The following is a 13,995-nucleotide window of genomic DNA, read 5'->3' as shown; positions in this document are numbered from 1 at the left end:
AGGTTAAATGTAATCCTTACCGAATTCTTAATGATGCATTTTTTTACAGAAATAGAAAAAAAAATCCTAAAATTCATGTGAAACCACAGAAGACCCCAAGTAGCCGAAGAAAGCTTAAGCAAGAAGAACAAAGCAGAAAGTATCATATTTGTTAATTTCAAAATATATTACAAAGTTGCAGCAATCAAAATAGTATAGTACTGACATATAAACACACATTGACTAATGAAATAGAGTTCAGAATTAAAAGCAAATAGTTACTCTAAAGAGATCTTTAACAATGAGGGAAATGAATATATAATGGGGAAATTATAGTCTCTTCAGTTAATGATATTAAGAAAACAGAAAATCCACATGTGAAGGAATAAAATTGGATTACTCTTTTAAACCATACAAAAAAATAACTGAAAATGAACTAAAGACAAAAATATAAGGCTTGGAAATGTAAAACTTCGGGAGGAAAACACCGAAAAAAACAAATCTTTACTTTTGGTGCTGGAAATGATTTCTTAATCAGGAAAGTGAAAAAGCAATCTATGGAATGAGATAACATATTCATAAATTATATATCTGCTAAAGGATTAATATCTAAAGTACATAAATAACTGGTACAACTCGATAGAAAATAAATAAAAACAAAAAACATAAAAAGTGGGCAAAGGGTTTGAACAGACATTTCTTCAAAGATATGTAAGTGGCCTGCTAAAACATTAAAAGTTGTCCAACATCTCCAATCTTCAACATAATGCAAATCAAAACCCCACTGAGAGATCACTTTACACCCTTTAGGATGTCTATGAACAAAAAGACAAAAGAGAACGAGTATTGGTAGACACGTGCAGAAAAGAGAACCATTTTACATAGCTGGTGGGAATGTAAATTGATAGAACCACTATAAAAACAGATTCAAGGCTTCTCAATAAATTAAAGTTGGAACAACTATATGATCTAAAATACTGATGAATTTATATCCAAAAGAATTGACATTAAGTTGTCAGAGATATTTGCATTCCAATATTTATCACAGCATTATTTACAATAGCATAAAAGGAAACTTATCCGTGTCCATTAACAGAAAAATGGATAAAGAAAAATGCTACATACATACAGTAAAATAGTATTCTGCCTTAAAAAATAAATTATGCCATTTGCTACTATGTGAATTAATTTGGAGGACATTATTCTAAGCGAAGAAACCAGAAACAGAAGAACAAATATTACATGATACTACTTAGATATCTAAAAGCGTCAAACTCATGGAGCAGCTAATAGAATGCTAGTCAGGAGCTCAGAAGAGGAGAAATCAGGAAGGTATTTTCAATGGGTACATAGTTTCAGTTATTCAACGTAATACATCCTATACAGCATAGCATATACAGTTACCTATATTGTATTGTAGTGGTCCCCAGCCTTTTTTGGAACCAGGAAAAGTTTCGTAGAGGACATTTTCCCCACTGACGGGGAGTGTGCTGGGGACGGTTTTGAGATGAGACTGTTCCACCTCAGATCATCAGGCAACATATTCTCATAAGAAACCACAACCTACATTCCTTGCTTGCACGATTCACAATAAAGTTCATGCTCCTAGGAGGATCTAATGTCTCCGCTGATCTAACAGGAAGCAGAGCTCAGGCAGTATTGTGAGCATTGGGACCAGCTGTAAATACAGATAAAGTGTCGCTCACCTTCTGCTGTGTGATCAGGTTCCTAACAGGCCACGGACCAGCACTGGTCAGTAGCCCAGGCGTTGGGGACTCGTGCTATATTGTATGTTTAAAGCACTGTTATGATTGTAGTACTTTTGTTAAATGTTCCTATCCAAAAACAAAACAAAACAAAACAAAAACACAGAGAGAGGAATCTTTTTGAGATGATGATTAGGTTTTATTGATCACATTCTTTATCTCTTTCACGACTAACTACAGTCTTGCTCTATGTGGCTTGTGGAAAGGAATGAGGGAAAAAATAAAAAGGAAAAATCTTAATAGCTATGGATAATTATTAAAAATGAACAGTTATTAAACTGTAACTAATGCAGAGCTTATATATTTTATCAGTTTATGAGAAATGGGGGACTGTATTAATGTTGCCCAAACCAGGACCAATAATCACGTTTAGGAGAATTTCATGTATTCGACAGTAAAAGTTAAACACTCAAGCCGAAATTTTTGTCAGGAAGGGACTGAGAAAAATTTAACTGACAAATCGTTAATAAAGTTTTGCTTCATGCACTTTTGTTCATAATTTTTGTTCAAAACATGAATAGTTAATTTTACAATATTTAAGATTTTTGTCAGAATGACGTGAGGTATGAAAACGTGCACATGTAAGAAATTATCACATTTCTTAATGAGAAAAATTTTAAATACAATAGGTTGGCAACTGGTTTACATGTGATTAGGTAGCTAGAATATGTACATTTTGTAAAAGTATTGCCTGAAAGGTATGATGACTAAAATATGAGTTCAAAACATATATCACGATTAATTATGGTAGGCGACTTTTTTCAAAATCATTAAAAGAGTTCATGGTTGATTTTTACGTACATATCATTTTGACAACATTAATGAAAGTAAATAAATATCTACAATTTCAATGTAAATGAAGCTATTATCTTTCAATAAAGTTTACCCAGTTTTAGAACTTTGTACATATTATAGTTATATAGTAAAATTTTACCTTCATTCAATAAATAAAAAACTGTTGAGTAGTTTTTTACATGAATGAATTTACATGAATGAATAATCAGACATCTTGCCTTTAGAGCTGGTTCCTGCTCCTGTACTTGGTGTTTAAATACATGAATATTTGGGGTATTTATATGCGTGGACTATCCTTAAATGACAATCTTGGTAGTAAACGTTATCTTTATGATCCCCGATTCTGCTGTGTGAGACTAGGACTCCAGATAAATCTTTTCCAGAAGTAACTATTCTAGGATTTAACTGTTAGATAACAATTTTTGGTGCTATGTGGATGATTCTCTCCTAATCCATTGATGCCAGGAATCTTTCTTCTCCTTGACCTTTGACTGATGTTCATATCACCCAGGAAGCACACTCCAGTCGAATCCACTGGAATACCTAGTTATAATAACCACTCAGTGGGAAAATAAGGTTGTCACAAAATCTTCCAGTTTGAAGTCCCTTTTTAACTCTCCTTTATCCCCTCTGACTTAACATAATTCTTACCTTTTTCCTTGATCCTTTTATTTCTTTTCTCTCACAAATACTAATCAATTTATCTTTTTCTAGCTATTATACAATATCTATAATAAAAATCCATATGTGTCCATTTAAGAACTATATTTACAAGTGATAAAATCAGTTTAACTCAATTCAGCAAATATTGTGTGTGCATTCTTATTTAATTGTTTTATTTCCAGTGAACTTGCACATATGGCTCCAGACAATAAGTAGCCTGTTTCTAGATATTTTAATTTGAGCCAATTTCAGAAAGGGATTCAACTAAGATATAACATTTACCATATACCTCTGAAGCACCAGTAACTATTTTACATGATTTTTATGTGGAATCTAAGTTAAACTTCATAGGAACCTTTAGGGGTGTTAGCAATATTTATGGAAAATAGAAAATATATTCAGTAACTGTGCTGAAGCCCACGAATTTTCCACTAAAACATCTAATTAATAAATGATAATAAGAAACTTGTTTTGTATAACTTACTGTACATTCTAAATATTTTCATAGATCATTAAAAAAAAAAATTCCTGTCCCTGACAATCACTCATACCTGAGAGGAAAAGACTCATTGTAATAATGTTTGAGTTTGTTTCAGAACATTTGTTTCTTCACTATCCTAACACCCTAGTCAATGAATAGCTCCCTAGAGACTCACTAACAATGGCAGAAATGTTTACACATTTATTTGACATTTACTTTCGGATCGAGAGCCCATCTGGATCTTTCTAAATGATGTACCAACAGAGAGACCATAGTCAGATCCATTTAACAGAGACCTGGGATTAGAGTCATTTGCAGTTGTTTTTTCATTATATACAGAAACAACCATAAAAAAAAAAAAAAAAAAAAAAGGAAACACTTTTATTTTCAACTCTATGGTGAAAGAAAGGGAATGTGGGAGCTGGCAGTGAATTTTCATGAGGCAAAGGCTTCTTTTATTCTCCAGTGAAAATCTAATGAGAGAATCACTTTCTCTGCAGTACAGTGAACTGAAGGTCATCATCAATTCTGTTTACTCCTGTTGCAAGTGACTCCAGTGCTTGTAAATAATTCATGATTCTATGTGATAAATAACATTTTATGTAAAAGAAAACCATGCCTGGGTTTACTAAGTGTTTCTTTAATCTTTTGAAATATATCAACTGAAATACCTTCCACCTTTGTATACAGCCTTAGCTTAGTCTCATAAGAATTGCTTTCCAAGTCTTTGTTATGAAAAATATGGGACGCCTTACAGTTAAAATATGGAAAAACTTGTTGCATAAAGGCAAATTGGCATAAAATCTGGTTTATCATTTTTAAGGTTTCATAAGAAGCAACATTGTAATGTGTACGGTATATTTATCTGAATAGCTGGAATATTTCAAGGGGTTATAAACAAGTAGATTATACACTCAATTTTATAAAATAAAAATTCAGGTAAAAGCAAATCCCTACACTTCCCCACAGCATTTTTTTCATCTTTCAAAGCAAGAATTTTTTTTTAATTTAAGTCTATTTTTTCCAAATGTAATAAAATATATATTTTGTTACATTTTTCAAGTATTTCTAAACTGTATAAAGTAAAATATTCTGCTATAAAATGATATCTACTTTTATTAGACAAACACGACTAGTGAAACCAAATAAGGATAACTTAATACTTTTCTAATCTAAAAAAGATTAGGAAAATCCTTCTAAACATATTGTAGAAACCATTTTTCTTTTGAGCAATGATTTTACTAGTTTCAATTAAAATAAGTAAAGTTCATAATGAGTCAGAGTTATCTAGAAAAAAAAAAGAATATTCGAAGAAATAAATGCTTTTAACACCTAACGAAGTCATTACCTCTTATTACTTGAGACATTTTATAATTTAGGTGCATAAATGTATACATATCTGAGTTTGTTAAAATATTTGACATTTTCAATGTGTGCTTATCAAGAAACCATGCTAATTGGATGTTTTCATGTTTTTGTAGCATCAGGGCTTTCTGAGAAAAGGAAACTTGCAACCTGTGTTAAGGAATGTTGGGTGGCAATTCTTCCTTTGAAGTTAGAAGTGGTGCATTTTCCCATAAACATTTGGTCACATTCTAATGGTGATAGAAACCAGAATCCTTTGTTCTTTTTTTTTTTTTCACCCCTAGAACTAAATGATCACATCAAAGAGTTGTAAAGGTCACTCTCCTTTCCTCCTAACACATACTGTGTAAGCAGTTCCTACATAAGCTCCAAAATTCATAGTTACAGGTTTTTCTTTTCCTATGCTACAGAACTCTACCTATATCCTCTCTCATATAGTCAAATGACATCTGCCCTTATCATGCTGCCCTATGGGAAAGTGGGGCTTAGAAAACCAACAATAAGATGATCAGTGAGTAAACAAAATATATTTTTCCTAATCTAGTGGTCTAGCATTCCAGGCATATGTTACCTGTGTAAATAGTGTAATATCTCAGATCCTTCCCAATTTCAACTTCCTTCCCTACTTTATGAATTCTTCTTCACAAGGTCAAGTTTAATTTTTTTTTAAAGAATAAAAACTCTCTGTAGGACACAAAAAATAATTCACATTAATATTTTAGGTTGTGATTATCTGTTTTATTTTTAAATTAGTTAATTCCTTTTTTCTTCCTTAACTAGAATAATCAAATAGAACTCTTCATACATACCCTCATCTGCCAGGCATCTTGAAGTGACATAAGAGTAAAACATAGTATTAAAATTATATTCGCTAATACAATTGTTTTACTTATAAAACAAAGATCCTATTGTCTTTATATCCAGAATAATCATTGTAGATTGGCCAAATGTTAGGAAAAAATATCATATAGAATACTCATAGTAAAAAAAAAAAATCACTGATATTTCTAATGATATACACACTTACCAGTCTTATATTCATACTCAAAATGTCAGTTATTTTTACTTGCTATGTTATTCAAAACAGTTAACATTATTTAGGTTTACAGTCAACTTATTTTTACTGAAGATTTATGAATAATGGCTTGAGTACTTTTCTTAAATATAAACATTAAATCTAATGAGATACAAACAAAAGGGCAGATAATGATAAGCCAACTAAGAAATCTGCAAGATTAGGTTGGCTAAAAGGGATAGTGGAAATATTGTTCCCAAAGAATTTCTAGGGCTGGGTGCAGTGACTCACACCTGTAATCCCAGCACTTTGGGTGGCTGAAATGGGTGGATCACTTGAGGTCAGGCGATCGAGACCATCCTGGCTAACATGGTGAAATCCCGTCTCTACTAAAAATATAAAAAATTAGCCGGGCGTGGTGGCGGGTACCTGCAGTCCCAGCTACTCGGGAGGCTGAGGCAGGAGAGTGGCGTGAACCCGGGAGGCAGAGCTTGTAGTGAGCGGAGATCGGGCCACTGCACTCTAGCCTGGGTGACAGAGCAAGACTCCGTCTCAAAAAAAAAAAAAAAAAAAAACCAAAAAACACACACACACAAAAAGTTAGCCAGGCGTCAGGGCACACACCTGTAATCCCAGCTACTTGGCAGGTTGAGGCAGGAGAATCACTTGAACCTGGAACGCAGAGGTTGCAGTGAGCCGAGATCATGCCATTGCACTCCAGCTTGAGCAACAAGAGCAAAACTCTGCCTCAAAAAAAAAAAAAAATAATAATAATAATAAAATAAAAAGAATTTCTAGAAAGTAAAGTTGTAATACAAAAACAGATAATATTTCTTATGAAACTAGGCCAGCATACGTTAACTTTAGTTACACAAATACAATGACACAAAGTTTTTGATATTCCCAATGTGCAGTTCACATCCTATATAAATTAAATAAGAATAGTTAGGTCTGTAAGCCAAGCATTAGTAATATTTAAAGCTCTGCGTGCAGTTTTTATACACTGGCAAGTTTTAGAAGCAATCAAGACTGACTTCTGCAGGACAGTGTGAGAAGCTCCTCTGACCTGCTCCTCAGTGAAACTGGTGAAAATTACCAATAAACCCCAATCATTGGAATCATTTGAAATGGTCTTAAGATAAAATTACACATGAAGATGCACCTATTAAAGAAAACCTACAAAAAATGGTAAAGAGAGGTGAGATTTTGTGGTATTAGAACTGAGATTGCTTCTTCCTTTTTCCCTCTGAACTCAGCCAGGCAGAGACTCCACTCCAGATTGCTGCAGCTAAGAACACAGGCTTTCTCTTCACCCAGCTCCCGGATGGAAGTTGTTCTTCCGAGAACAAGTAAAACTTTAACATTTCTCATCCTATTCCCAGCTACCTATGCTAAGGCTAACTCTCGGTAAATGGAGTTGAGATTGGGGTTTCCTTCTTCCACACACCCCCTACTTGTGGAAAAGAGGCAGTATGTTGGATGTGATGTTCTGAGAATACTGGGGCCCTAATAGCCCTTTCTTGACTTGTGAGCTGATGACTGTATACCAGGAGAAGCAAGCAGAGAGGACCCCAGGCTGCTAACTCTCCTCCCCTTCCACAGGACTCAGTACCTACAGTGGAGCTGTCACTTAGAGAAAACCTTAATATTGTCTCCAACACGAACTCCAGAGTCATAGATCAGAGATTTTGCCTGAGGGAAGAGTCACCTAATAAAACAGAGGATTTAATCACTTTCCAAAGGACTGCCTTCATTTGTAGCAGAGCATGGAAAATGGTAAACCTAAACATACTCTAAACTTCAGTGAAGGCTGTGATGAAAACTAATGTGAAGAAAATTCGTGGTTCTAATGGAAATAAGATCCAGCCTGTATTCCTGTTACTTAGCAGGGAGAACTGGGGAATAAGCTGAGAAAACACTTCAGGGGTCAGAAAATTTCAAATACTGACTTCAGAAACTGTTAAGTATTTTATCCAGAAATCTACAATTTGATTGAATTAGTTTGTAGAGGTATTTATGCCTCAGGGCATTATTGAAAACAATAACTGTCAAAAACAGCCTGTAATTAATGGAGCATGACAGCTGTGTATGGTCAGGGAAAAAGTGGAAGAGAGCCTTACATGACCACTGCATCGTAGGTGTAGTATGGTATACACAAAGATGGGCCTTCATGAGAAACAGACTGACACTTCGCATGGAGAGCAGTCAAAAATAATCCACCTAGTCATTAAAGATATAAACAAGCAAACAACCATCACAAGCCTCACAGGACAGTGTGCAAAGATGCTGTAATATATTGCCTAAAATATCTAATTTCAAAAAAAAACTTATGAGGTATTTAAAAATAAAGTATTATCCTACAGCAGAAAAAAAGGCAATAGAAACTGCTTGTGAAAGCAGCTAAATTTCAGATTAAACAGAAAAGGATTTCAAAGTAGTCATTGTAAATAAATAGGCTCATTAACCTAAAGTGAAGCACAGTTAAGGAAGTCAAGAAATATATCATGACAATACTACATCAAATAGAAAACATTAATAAAAATAGAATTTATATTAAAAAGAGTAAATGGAAATTATGTAGTTAAAAAATACAATAACCAAAATGTGTAACATTTAGTAAAAGGGCATAACAGCAGATTTGAACTGCAAACATACAGACAAAAACACACACTTCATAATAAAAATGCTGAAAGTCAAAGAAAAGAAAAAAACTGTTGTAAGTAGCAAGAGAAAATGGCATATAACTTGCAAGAAACTTCCAATAAGAATAAAAGCTGACATTTCAGAAAAATTAACAGAAGCTAGGAGGCAAACTATTTTAACATATTCAAAATACTCAAAGAAAACCAACAACAAAAACTGTCAATCAAGTGTCCTATACTCATCAAAGCTCTCTTTCAAAAATGAAGGTGAAATAAATACATGATTCAATAAAGAGAAACTGAGACATACTCTTTCTTACTGCTCTGCCTTAAAGACATATTTAAAAAATTCTTTAGGTTGAAAGCAAGTTCTGCAAATGGTAATTATAACCATACAAACAAACAAAGAATATTGATAAAGTTAATTATATAATTATAAAGGAGACTATAAATTCATATTTTATTCTTCTCAATATAAACTCATTTAAAAAGCCATTGTATAAAATAATATGTGTAAAATGTATGCATATATGTTTAGAATAGACATATAACACATAGAAATGCAATATATGTGTAATATATCTGTCAATAACAGCTCAGCAGTGATTGGTGGGCACAAAGCTGTAATGGGTTAAAAAAATGATGACAGATGATAGTCCTAACAATAAGAATGTATTGTTGGGTTTTTAACACTAATTAAGGCATTACATATAACAATAATTCCATGTTAATGGGGATAAAGGTGATATAAGGTAGTAATGTTTATATGTAATACTGAATTAAGCTGGTATAAATATGATACTATCCTAATAAGTTAAAACGGATATGATAAATGTTAGAGTGAACACACAAATGCATACACACACATACACACAACTAAAAAATGGTGCAAAAAGCATTAATAAAATCAAAATACCACATTAAAACACAGTCATATAATACCAAATAAAGCATTAAAGTGAAATAGAGGGAAAAAGACATGAGATATACAATGCAAAATATAAAATAGCAGACAGAAGTCTAACTATATCAGTAACATTATTACTGATAGATTAAACATTTCAATCAAATAAAGATTTTAAGACCTAATTTTTACAAAATGATACAATTGTATGCAGGGTACATATTTTAGATTAGAAAACACAAATAGAATGAAAGTAAAAGGATGGAAAAGATTTATCAGGCAAACAGCAACCACAGGAACGCTGATATGACTATACTAATAGCAGATGAAATAGACATGAAAATAAAAATGAGTTACTAGAAATAAAGAGTATATTTTATAATAAACGAATCAATCCATCAGAAATGTATAACAGTTTAAAACATATATGCACCAAAAAAAAAAAAATACAAAAATGTGTAAATTAAACACTAACAGAAATTAAGGGAGAACTAGATAATTTAACAATAATAGTGGGGGACTTCAATATTCCACACTTAATAATAGTATATAGTCAGAAATTCAACAATTAAATAGAATAATTGGAACATAAACTTATTCAGCCTAGCAGATATTCATAGCACATTCCACCAACAACACAGGATATAGATTATTCTCAAGTGCAATTGAAGCATTATCCAGGATACATCATATTAAATGTCATAAAAGAAAACTGAATACATTTAAAATAATGGAAATAATACAAAGTATGTTCACCAACACAACGGAAGAAAATTAGAAATAAATAACAGGGAAAATGTGTACATACTTACAAATATATAAATATTAAACAACACACTCTCAAGTAGCCAACAAATTAATAAAATTTAAAAGGGAAATTATAATACATTAAGAAGGATAAAAATGAAAACACAGTATTTACAAACGGCAGTGAAAGCATTGTTTAGAGAGAAAATTATAGCTGAAATGTCTATATTAAGTTAAAAAAAAGAATTCAAAACAAAAACTTAATTTTCTAACCTACGACATCAACAAAAGAGCAAACTAAACCTAAGACAAGCAGAGTAAAGTAAATAATAATTGCTAGATAGTAAAATAGAAAGTAGATGAAAAAATAAAATATAGAAAATCAGTGCAACCAAAAGATGGTTCTTTTAAAGATCAATAACATTGACAAAACTTTACATTTACCAAGAAAGAAACGGAGAAGAGTGAAATAACTAGAATAATAAATGAAGGAGGAGCCATCACTACTGACATAACCAATTAAACAAAAAAAAATGAAAAAGAAATATTGTGAACAATTGTATGCCAACAAACTAGATAACTTAGATATAATGGACAAATCCCTAAAAGACAAACTATCAAATTTGACTCAAGAAGAAATACACAATTTGAATAGATCTATAAGAAATGAACAGACTGAATCCATATTCAAAAACCTATCCACAAGGAAAAAGCCATTCCTAGATACTTCACTAACCCAAGTCTTCCAAATATTTAAAGATAGTTCATGAAAATTGTTTACAAATTATTCTCTTCCACTTACCTACCAAAATAGAATAATTCTGAACTAATTTAGTGAAACCAATATTACCTTAAAATGACAATACCAACAAATCACCAACAAAAAATGAAATTTTTAAACCAATATCCCTTATGAAGCTGTATGCAAAAATCCTGCATAAAGCACTAGCAAACTGAGTCCAGAAATATATAAAAAGAATCATATACTCCAACCAAGTGGGGCTTACTTTAAAAATGAAGGTTGACTGTCCATCTAAAAATTAATTATTGAAATACAATTTACTAAAATAATAAATGAAAATCATGCTATAATCACAATAAATACAGAAAAAATATTTGACAAAAGCCAGAAACTTTCAATAACAAAAGCACTAAAAAATAACAGTATGAATTAGCCAGGCGTGGTGGTGGGCGCCTGTAGTCCCAGCTACTCGGGAGGCTGAGGCAGGAGAATGGCGTAAACCCGGTAGGCGGAGCTTGCAGTGAGCAGAGATTGAGCCACTGCACTCCAGCCTGGGCTACAGAGCGAGACTCCGACTCAAAAATAATAATAATAATAATAATAATAATAACAATATGAAGGAACTTCTCCACTCCCTGAAGCTGATGAAGGGAATTACGAAAACTCCACAACTAACATCATACTTACTTGAAAAAGATAGGATGCTTCCCACTTACAGTCAAGAAAAAGACAAGGATATATATTCTTGCTATTTTATTTAGCATTGTACTAGAGATTCTAGTTAGTCAAGAACAAAAAGAAAAGTAGATGAGAAAGGAGGAATTGAAACTATATTAACAGATCATGTGATTATATGTATAAAAGCATATGGAATTACTAAAAAATTAAAAGTAATGAGTTTAGCATGGTTGTAGGATACAGTATCAATATCAAAAAAATCAGTTACATTTCTATGCTCTTCCAGTGAATAGTTTTAAATGTATTTTTAAAAGTTTCAGTTATAATAGCATCAAAAATTTATATACCCAGGAATAAATTTAACAGAAAAACAAAGTGTCTACTCTAAAAACTACAAAGCATTGTTCAAAAAAACTAAAGAAAATCTAAGTAAATGAAAAAATACCCATATTCGTAGATGAGAAGACCTAACATTGTTAAGATGGCAATGCTACTCAAACTGACCTCCAGATTTACTGCAATTCCTGTGAGAATCTTAGCTAACTTTTCTGTGGAAATTGACAAGTTGGTTCGTGTAGATTTGCAAGAGACCTAAAGAAACAAACAAAAAATGTGGAATCCTTGCATTAGACCATATAAAGAAATTAACTCAAAATGTATTAAACACCTAAATGTAAAACCAAAAATTACAAAATTCGTAGAATAAAACATAAGGGCCCATATTTTGGACCTTTGATTGGCAAAGGATTCTTAGATATGACACCAAAAGCAGTAGCCACTCACGCACACAAAAATCAGTAAACTGGAGTTAATCAAAATTAAAAACAGGACATCATCAAGAAAGTGAAATGTCAGTCCAGAGAATGGGAAAAAAATTATAAATCACATGTTTGAAAAGGAAATCATGATATGTGTATGCACAAATATATATGTCTATAATCATACAACTCAAAAATAAAAACAACGCAATTAAAAAATAGGCAAAGGATCTGAATAGACGTCTCTTCAAAGGAGATATACAGATGGTCAGTAGGTGTAGCCATGCTCCAAGGAACTAAAGAAAACAGTGAATAATAGAAAGTGTTGAGCTTACAGGGAGAGCAAATATGAAAAGAAACAGCTTGCTGATACTCTCTTTGCTTATAAGGTAACAAAACTGGCTGATACCAGTTAGAACCAATATGGACAACAGTGGTGTGTGCCAAATGAACTTGCTGACATCACAGCCTAAATTTCCATTGCCTGTGTCATATCACGCCCCCGCCCCCCCGCCCAAATTTGCAAATGCAACCCGTGAAGGGGCATGAAGAGACAACTGTGCCTATCGGGGAATTTTACAGGGGGAATGGGGTAGGGAGACAGTTTTGAACTGACCTTTTATCTCACCGTTGGTGGACACACAACAAAGCGTTTTTGTTTTGTTTTGCTTTGCCTTTTTTTTTTTTTTTCCTTTTTCTTTTTACGTTCTCAAAACCTAGTGCCATGGTCTTTGCTTCTATGTGCATCAGGCAGCGAGCCTTTTTCTCAACAACATAAGTACTCAAAAAGATTCTCCAAGTCATTATGCATCAGGGAAGTGCAAATCAAACTCACAGTTTGATACCAATTCACACTCACTCAGATTACTAGAATCAAAAAGTAAGATAACAACAAGTGTTGGCAATAATGTGGAAAAATGAAACCCTTCTATTCTGCTAAAAGGAATTTGAAAATGATAGAACTGCTTTAGAAAACGCTTTAACAGTTCTTAATATTATTAAATATAGAGTTCCATTATGACCCATCAATTTTACTTCTAGATGTATACCTGAGAAAAAGCACATATCTACATATACAGAATCTTGCATGCGAATTTTAAAATAGCATTATCCATAATAGCAAAAATGTAGAAATTGCTCACTTTGGCAACACACACAGACACAAAATTGTAATGATACACAGAAGATTAGTATGGCCTCTGTGCAAGGATGACAGGCAATTCATGAAGCATTCTATATTTTTATTTTATGTTTCAAAATAACTAAGAACATAATTAGACTGTTTGTAACACAAAGAATAAATGCTTGAAGAGATGGATACCCAATTTTTCATGACGTACTGCATACCTGTATCAAAATATCTCCTATACTCCATAAATATGTATACCTACTATAAACCACAACAGTTTTTAATGTGGAGATAAAAACACCTACCATATATCCACCATTTTGTTTTAATG

General features: G+C 32.5%; 1 pseudogene; it reads left to right on the top strand.

Annotated features, from left to right (window-relative positions):
* Positions 1-13,677: 13,677 nt before the first annotated feature.
* LOC114679108 (U6 spliceosomal RNA) lies at positions 13,678-13,778 on the top strand (annotated as a pseudogene).
* The last annotated feature ends 217 nt before the right edge of the window (positions 13,779-13,995 follow it).

The sequence above is a fragment of the Macaca mulatta genome, chromosome 6 (assembly GCF_049350105.2).
Source record: "Macaca mulatta isolate MMU2019108-1 chromosome 6, T2T-MMU8v2.0, whole genome shotgun sequence".
NCBI classification, from domain to species: domain Eukaryota; kingdom Metazoa; phylum Chordata; class Mammalia; order Primates; family Cercopithecidae; genus Macaca; species Macaca mulatta.
The sequence above is the reverse complement of the archived record's forward strand: the minus strand, read 5'-3'. Positions and strand labels throughout refer to the sequence as shown.